General features: G+C 46.7%; 1 long non-coding RNA gene across 1 annotated transcript; it reads right to left on the bottom strand.

Annotated features, from left to right (window-relative positions):
• Positions 1-715: 715 nt before the first annotated feature.
• LOC112882310 lies at positions 716-1,907 on the bottom strand. The gene is made up of 4 exons (XR_003226641.1): positions 1,560-1,907; positions 1,213-1,487; positions 959-1,139; positions 716-884 (listed from the first exon to the last, which is right to left on the bottom strand). It is a non-coding gene; the product is annotated as an uncharacterized LOC112882310 (long non-coding RNA).
• Positions 1,908-8,532: the final 6,625 nt, after the last annotated feature.

Genomic DNA, 8,532 nt, shown 5'->3' with positions numbered 1-8,532 from the left:
TAAGGGAACGATTACTTGTTTCTCATACCCTAATCCTGCAGTACATTGTGTACAATTTGTTCTGCAACAGGTTGGGCCTCTCGCAGGTACTCGTCAAATCGTTCATCCGTGCAGTCCACTGCCATTCCCTGCGCAAAAATGTCTAGCTGCGCGTTTGGCAAGAAGGATTTCACATACGCGAGGGCATTGCTAACGCATGCGACCGGAGCCTCAGATAAGAACTTGAGTACTTTCTTCGGGGCTTCGCGGAGCCGCTCCAGCAGGGGCCGCGGGCTCGCTTCGCCTTCTTCTGGGGGATCCACCATGTCCACCAGCTCCTGTGCGGCCCCCCTGAGGTCCTCCAGCTCCTTCCGCTGCTGCTTGTCCTTCTCGCCCAGCATTTTGATTTGCTGAAGGCAGTCGACGAACTGTCATTCAGTATCGCCAATCACCTTCTGCAGCCTTTCGACATCATCTGTACAACGATACAGCATATTCTTCACGTCAGTAAGCAGCTCCTCTTTGTGTTTTATTATTTTCCTAAGCTCTGTGGCGAAGATATTTCAGCAACTAAGGGAAATTATTAAGGGAAAAGCACTCGAGGGAAGTGAGGGCCTACCTTGGTGCGCTTTCCTCTCTCCCTTGAGCTGCTCCTGGTACTCCACTTGTTGCTCCTTGAGCTGTTTTTGGAGCTCGGCGTTGGCCTCTTCGAGGTTTTTCAGGTCATTCTTGAGCAGCCAAGTCTCTCGAGTTCTTTCCTGCTTCAGTATGTCAAGCTCTCGCTGCAGATAGCAATTCTTCGTCTTCTCCTCGGAGATGCGCTTGTCCAGGGCAGCTAACTCCTTCGCATCACTCACAACGGCGCCGAGCTTCTTCGATTTCTTCTGAGATTTGGTAATCACATGCTGGACAACGGCCGCAGAGATTGGGTCAAAACAGCTCATCAATATGCACAACCGAAACATTACCCAAGTATTACCATGGAAAAATCGTATAGCTCCTTGAAGGTGCTCTTGAAGGTCCTTAAATTTTCTGCCGTCAGCAGGGGGTCGTCCACCAGGTCGGTGGTGATGACGTTCTTGTATCCCGGCCCGGCCCTCAGTATCTCACGGGGATTCCCCGAGGACCCGGCGATATCTCCGGCGGCAGTTCTTGGACACCTGCAAGAACACAATGTTGTCAACATACTGTGCCCAGACCTCGGTAGCCAGTCACGGGCAGATAAGCGCGTACCTATGCCATCAGTAGGAGCGGCATCAGGGGTTTTGACTTGTTCTCCGCCACCAGCTTCGGCTTCGTCCTGTCAGAGCTCGGGAGGCGGCAAGTCGGGAAGCGTCGCATCTGCTTCAGGGGCCAGCTCCGTGGGCACTTGTTCTCCAGGCGCCGAGGGCTCGGAGGCTGCAGCAGTTGGGGTCAGTTCCACACCGGAAGGTTCAGCCCCGGTTGACGGCTCTGGGGCTGCAGTAGCCGTGCTCGGGTCCAGCTGAAGCTGCACCGCGCTCGCAGCCCTAATAATGTCGAAGTCGTTGTTATACAAGCTGGCAAGAGCAAGGTTTTCAAGCGACCAGAGGTAAACTCACAGTGTAGACTTCTTTTTGGCGGCCTTTTTCACCCGCAAGGCCCGTCGCGGAATCCCTGTTGCCGGCGGTGAGGTTTGATTGGCCGATTAAGTGGTCCCCGCCACAGCAATGGTCACTGCAGCGACGGCGGATGGGCCTGTTTCCACCTCTTCGGGTTCGATCCCGGGTGGCGGAGCAGGAAGCCTACAAGTGGACACTGTCATTATTCAATGCTACGGATACTTAGCAACTCGTCAAAACAGCACATCAGTACCTAGAGGACTCGACTTCTGGCGCCTTGCGTTTGCGCACCAGTCGATGGCCCTTTGGCACCAGTGGTAAAGCGCCGGTCAACTCCACGCTCTGGTCGGAGGAGTTGTCCCGGCGCGTTTCTTCTTCGGCTCCTTCTCCCGCCTGCGAGCCCACGCCTTCGGTGGACTCGCTGCTGTGTTGAGTTGCAGCAAGGCGAGCCTTCTTGGCTGCAGCGACAGCAGAGGGGAGGAGGTGATCTGGTCGGGGGATGTCTGGTCGCGGCGGGTAGCTACGGTACAGCTCCGTGTGTCCCTGCAGGAGGTTCTTCAGTTAAGTAATGTAGCAGCAGAGGTTGCCTTCAGCAAAAGAAGTCGAATACTTACTGGTTTGGGTGGATTTCATGCGGAAAACAATGTGGGCACGTACGGCACGGCGTAAACGTCTAGCAGCACCCGCTGAACCCGCTGGAGCGCGACTTCATCTGGCAAATCCTCTGCGCACATGCGAGAAGGATCAGCGGGACCTGTGTACTCGAATCCCAGGCGATGGCGCTGCTGGATGGGTTGGACGCGGCGTTTGTAAAATGCGAACATGACGGAGGCACCGGTCACTCCCTTCTTCTTCTATGCCTCAATGACGTCCAGCAGCTCTTTGACTTGATCCACCTCCCCGCCGGAGGGTTCAAGGTTCCATTCTCCCCTCACTACAGGTGGTCTATTCGACTTCGTCGGAAGTTGGGGCGCATGGTTTTCGATGTAAAACCAATGGTTTTTCCATCCAGGAAGGTTTGAGGGGAATTTGTATGAAAGGTATCTTTCGCCGGCCTGCTGTCGCAGTTGGATACCGGCGCCCCCTACTACAGAAAGTTTCTTCATGGTAGGCTGGGGTTTGACGCGGAAGAGGAAGCAGAATAGATCCTAGTGGGGCTCGATTCCGAGAAAGGCTTCGCAGAAGTGGATGAAAATGGAAATATGGCAAATGGAATTAGGGTTGAGGTGATGGAGCTCAAGCCCGTAATAATAAAGAAGGCCACGAAAGAAGGAACAAGTGGGGAGGGCCAATCCCCGTTCGGCAAAATGGAGGAATGTGACGATTTAGTCGACATTCTCCATGGGGAACGGTTCACGGTAAGAGGGGCGCCAGTTGATAAGGTTCTTCTCTTGCAGCAACCCCTCGGAAACTAGTTTGTTCAGATTGTTGAGGGAGCACTTACTGTGTGTCCACTCCGCGGTCGATGGCTCCGCCTCTTTCTTCTTTCCCTCGATCTCTGACTTCTTGGACGCCATCTCCGATGCGCTAGCCACGAGATGCTCGGGGGCTGCGGGGAGAGGGGCGGGGAGGTCGGAGCGGGAGGATCTCCTTGGGGGGATGGTGGCGGTGCTTGGCTCAGATTGGGGATTTTGGTGGCTTTTGGCGGAATGCGGATTGAAAGCGCGGTTTTTTCCTACTGTTGTCGCGGGGTTAAATAACCAGCAGGGTGGGGAAAAGTTACTGTTCCGAAGTTCAGGAGTCACTCCCGAGAATATTCTGAAGTTGAGGGGTCATTTGGTGGATTGTTTTGGATTAAATATTCAATTAACCATTTTTTCAGGGTTAGTTAGCCCGAAAAAAGGGGTTTTTCGAATTAATAATCTAATACCCATCATCTGTACCATCATTTTGGTAATTTCGCAAGTTGTCATTCTTTGCCTGCATGCCACGGTTGTTGGATCCTTATCTCCAAATTTTGCGGGATTTGGATTCAAGGCTCGAGGGCTGAGGGACACGTGGCATCGACTACTTATTTTTCAAATTTCTTTGAAGGATAAAGAGGATTACAGACAAATGGGACCCTCGGCCTGATTCTCCGATTCAACCTAAGGCTCGGGGGCTACTCCATATGGAGTGCGATTTTTAAATCGCACACCATAACAAAAATTCGGGGCATGAGCACCTCATAGCTTCGATGCAGCCAAGCAAGTACTCGAAGAAGGTTTTCAAGACGAAGCTCCGGAAGAAGTCGAAGACTGCTTCAAAAGTACTCGATAAGCCTGCAGTACCCAGCTACGAAGAGCTCGGGGGCTTGTCAGACCCGGGGCCACCGGGCTGGGCACATAACGTAGTTTAAAGAGGTCTAAGAGATTAAGTCCGTCTTATCTCTTATTCATTTTGTTTATCTCTTGTTTATCCCATTTAAATAGGAGATAGAGCTAACCAACACGGAGGGGATCTACTCAAGATATGTTCTGGTATGATCCCTCAGCGGGGGTTGGTTAGCATCTTTGTAACTCTGGCCTCTCGGATATATAAGGGAGGTCAGGGACCCCTCTAAAAATAGAAGATCATTAGGTCATTCAACACCAAAGGCAATACAAACCATACAGGACGTAGGGTGTTACGCTCCGTGCGGCCCGAACCTGTCTAAGTCTTGTGTTCCTTGCACCTTCGAGTTCCTGATCTCGGCGTCTCCTCACCCAAAACTTACCACCTTGGGTATATCCCTCGGTGGGCAGCCGGTAAAACACCGACATATTGGTCTAGAGAAATTGCAATCATCAATTGTGAAAGAGACCAACTTTGTAAGATTGCCTTTCCACGGTGGCATTCTCTGCTCCGGGAAGTCACAACTTGAGAACTCCAGTTCGACCAATTTTGTAAGATTTCCAATCTGGTACGGTATTGGCATGGAGAAACTGCAATTCACTATTGTCAAACTTTCCAGCCTTGTCAGTTTGCCGATCCAAGTGGAAACCGGTAGAGAAGTCATAACCATCAAACCTTAGGTGTGTCAATTGGGTAATATTGCTAACCCAAGATAATATCGGATTCTTCGTATGTGGTCCCATGAGTTGCAGGTCATCCAATGATGGAAGCTTAGATATCAAAGCGGGGAGTTTGTCATCAATATCCATCATGTTAAAACCCAATGTCTTTACATACTCAAGCTTGGCAAACGAGGATGGCATGTCATAAGAGAAATTGGTGCCTATTAGATTTAGTGTTTCTAGATAATTCCCAGTTGGGAAGTGTGTTAACCTCATAGAAAGCATGTGGTTATCGGACAAATCAAGCGTCCTCAAACTTTTTAGCTGGAAGATTTTTGTTGGAAAATGCCCTTCAAACTTATTGCTTGATATATCTAAAACGGTCAAGGAAGATAGTTTGGAAAAGTACTCAGGGACTTCACCGGTGAGCTCATAATTGTCTGCCAAGTTGATCGTCATAAGTGAGCAAAGCTTTGAGAATGAAGAGTGGATAGAACCTGACATAGAACACCCGAACAAGCTAAGAACCTGTAGCTGGGGAACGGAGTCTGCTAAAACAGTGGACCAAGTCGATCCACCGCTAGATAAATCCACTTGATCAAGATAAAGCTCCCTCAGAATGCTCATATTTGCCATGAAGACTTGGAAGCTTGGCTGCCCAAAATACAAATAATAATTACCAGACAGGTCAATGGTGACAAGGTTCTTGAGACAGGCAATTCCAACTGGGATTTGACCCAAAAAATTGGTGCAAGAGAGGTTGAGGTGGATGATATCTGTGAGCCGCTCAAAACCAGAAGCTGGGAGCGAGGCTCCACTAAAGTCATTGAATGCAAGGCTGAGGCTCCTGAGAGAGGTGAGGTTGAAGAGCGCAGGATCAAGCCAACTGCTCGCCAGGTGTAACTCACCGAGGTCAAGGGAAATGAGTCTTCCCAAGGCCAATGTCACAGGTGACGCCCTCCCAGTGGTGGCAGCAATCCGTTCCAGCTTCCCATGATGGTAAGTTGTCACCAATGAAGGAAGCTTTTAGCTGGAGGAGGGAAGACGCCTGATCCGGTAGGCAAGGCGCCACGGTGCTAAGCTTGAGGAGGCATGCTATGAACAAGTGCATAAGGCTGTGGAGACGTTCCTTTTTGGGAGCCATTTGGCTACTGGTTTGCAGTTTCCAGCAAGTTACAATTTGTATGACCGATTATATTATATAGGATAAATCTGGGTAGTGTAGATATTTCTATTCTCTGGTTGTTCTGAACCATGCATTCTGATCGCTGTCTGCTAACTCGAGAGGAAGACTAGTGAACCGGAGCCATAGAAATTCGCGTGGAAGTAGTAGTGACCACAACTATAGTTAGGAATATTTTATCATTATTTTAACGTAATAACTTTAGTACATCCGGCCGTAATTTTATTTATTGGTACACACGCTTTACATCGATTGGCTCACACCGGAGTGGGATTGGCTCACACCGGAGTGGGAGATTCTTATCTCCTACGACAGCACGCACAAGCAATTTCAAAACTTAAAATAATTGTAGTTCGTGAATCGGCCATCAAATTCAAATTCTGGTTGCACAACTATATTTCTTTCGAAAAGACCTTAAAAATAAGACATCACTCGCATATGTTTCGATAATATTTTTGAAAGACACAAAAATTGCTTACATAGAATAGAAAAATACCAACATAAAATAGTAAAAATGATCAATAAATTTGCTAAAGTTGCCTATTACTTATAATGCAATAAACATCAACCTACCCCAACAAAATTATTGGACATCATTCTCTAATCACACCATCCAATCTATCTTCTCAAAATCAACATTAATATCCACTTAATTGAACTTAGATGAGTCAAGCAACATTTCATAAAGCCATAAGCAATTTTTGCAAAAGTCATAAGCAAATTATAATACACTAAAAGATATTTTCTCACATGAAAAATAATACAAAGGTATTATTAAAATATAGTGGTGTGGGATCTTGTTTTAAAGCTCTAATTGAAACGAACGCAACTGTGTCATCAGATTTTGATTTGGACGCTCGATTTTGAAAGTATGATCTTTTCTGTGTTTGAAATTGTGTGCATGCACACGCATATCCGTTCTCTTTCTTGTTCTCACATACGCATGCACGTGTTGATATCATCCGTCCTTTTTCTTTTCTCTCTCCATCCCTCTCATGCATGTAGATATCTAGTGTGTTTGCCCCGTGCTGGTTTGCTCTATATAAAAAAAGACGGCCGAATCAACGGTTATAATACGGCCGCCGTAAATTAGCAACATGTAATGAATTATATTGTATAACAAAGAAAATAATATATTTTAAAGTAATTTTAAGATAAATCTTTATATATGATTGATTAAATTATCAAACTAAATATTCCAAAAGTTATTAATAGTTAGATTTTTCAATGGGTTTATTGCAATCTTGTTCAAAACACCATCTTTTGTAGGCTGGGAGAGTAATACTTAACTGAAACTTGAAATGGTAAAAAAATAAAGGAACAGATGGATTCCAGGATGAGAAGGGTACTCAGTAGTCGACCTCACTGCACCGTACGTGATACAGGTAGGCGTCATCTCCAGAGTTGGGCAGAGGGTGGTAAAAGATTCTAAATTTTAGTCCAGATAATCTAAAGGCCGAGCCCTAAAAGGATCAGACTCAAATTTTACTTAATTATAAACAAGTTGGATTGCGTTGCCACCTCCGGTTGGGCTGCAGTGTTGCACTCGAGCGGAAGGCCACGAAGGTTTGGTGATTGATTGCGAAAGAAGTGTGGTGCGTGGACTCGCACGAGTCAAGACTCGGGACCTCCGCCGTGTGCGACCGGGCGACCCTACCTCCATCGTTATCATGCAGTTAAGTTGGCCAATCGAGAGGGTTCCCCTGGTGCGTACGCAACAGTATCAATCAACCACTCAATCGGGTCGGTCAACGCTAGCTGTCAGTGAGCAGTGACTATTGACTGTGTTGCTCGGAAGAAAAGACTACCGAAAATTATTCGGTTGCACATGAAAAACTTCGAGATTAAGATTGGGGAATCTCATTTTGCAAGGTCTCTTTCCAGATTAGCCCGTGCGGAGTACATTCAATTGGGGGATCTCGTCGTCAGCTAAATTCAGAATAAACAAAGAAATACCCAGTATCATGTTGGAACAAGATATTGGGTAATACAATGAAATTGGCGGGTAGTTTTTACTTTTTAGAATCACAATTAGGGTAGTTTTTGTTGACTATAATATTTTGTTGACAACCTTTTTTTGAAACTTTGATTGACAATTTTCTTTAGACACGAATATTTTAATTTTTTTATTAGCGAGCCTGCAGGTTGCACCAATTGATTCTCAGGAAACAGGCCCACCAACTGAACCCGTTTTCACACACTCACAGTTCGATAGGACGCGCCAGCTGAAACCGGTTAACACAATGGGCCAGAACAAACTTGGCCTGTTACAGTTTGGTCAGGAAATTTATTATTTACAACCAGCTATAGGATTTAGCCGCAGGGTCCTCGAAACGCTATTAGCGCCACTAGTGCTATTTTGTACTGCGGTGGTCATAGCGGCAGCTCCGCGAAACCACTGTAGCGCCGCTATAGCACCTCTATAGCCCGCTATTTAAAATATTGCAGGCCTCCGATCCTACAAGCTTCATTTCATCCCCGTTTTCAGAAATCCAAACAGGAAAAAGTTCAATTTTCACTGGAAAATCTATGCGAGTTCTTGCGTTCCAAACTGGCAGCCATGTAAAGCTGGAATGAAAATTGTCCTCAGCCTGCCATATTGAAATAACTTGATTACTTGAACTGAATACTCCCATAGTTTCAAATGCAACACTTGATTTTGATGACATAGCCCTTAGACATGTCCTTCAAATCCTCCAGCTGTTTCGTAAAGAAAAAGAAAAGAAAAGAAATCCTCTAGCGACATGAACTTGTTTGAAATCCTGCCTTGGAAATAGAGCATTGGAGTTGTGGAGTTGGAAAAATAATTTTTCAC

Source organism: Panicum hallii, chromosome 2 (assembly GCF_002211085.1).
Source record: "Panicum hallii strain FIL2 chromosome 2, PHallii_v3.1, whole genome shotgun sequence".
NCBI lineage: Eukaryota > Viridiplantae > Streptophyta > Magnoliopsida > Poales > Poaceae > Panicum > Panicum hallii.
Note: the sequence above shows the minus strand (reverse complement) of the source record. Positions and strands in the feature narration are given on the sequence as shown.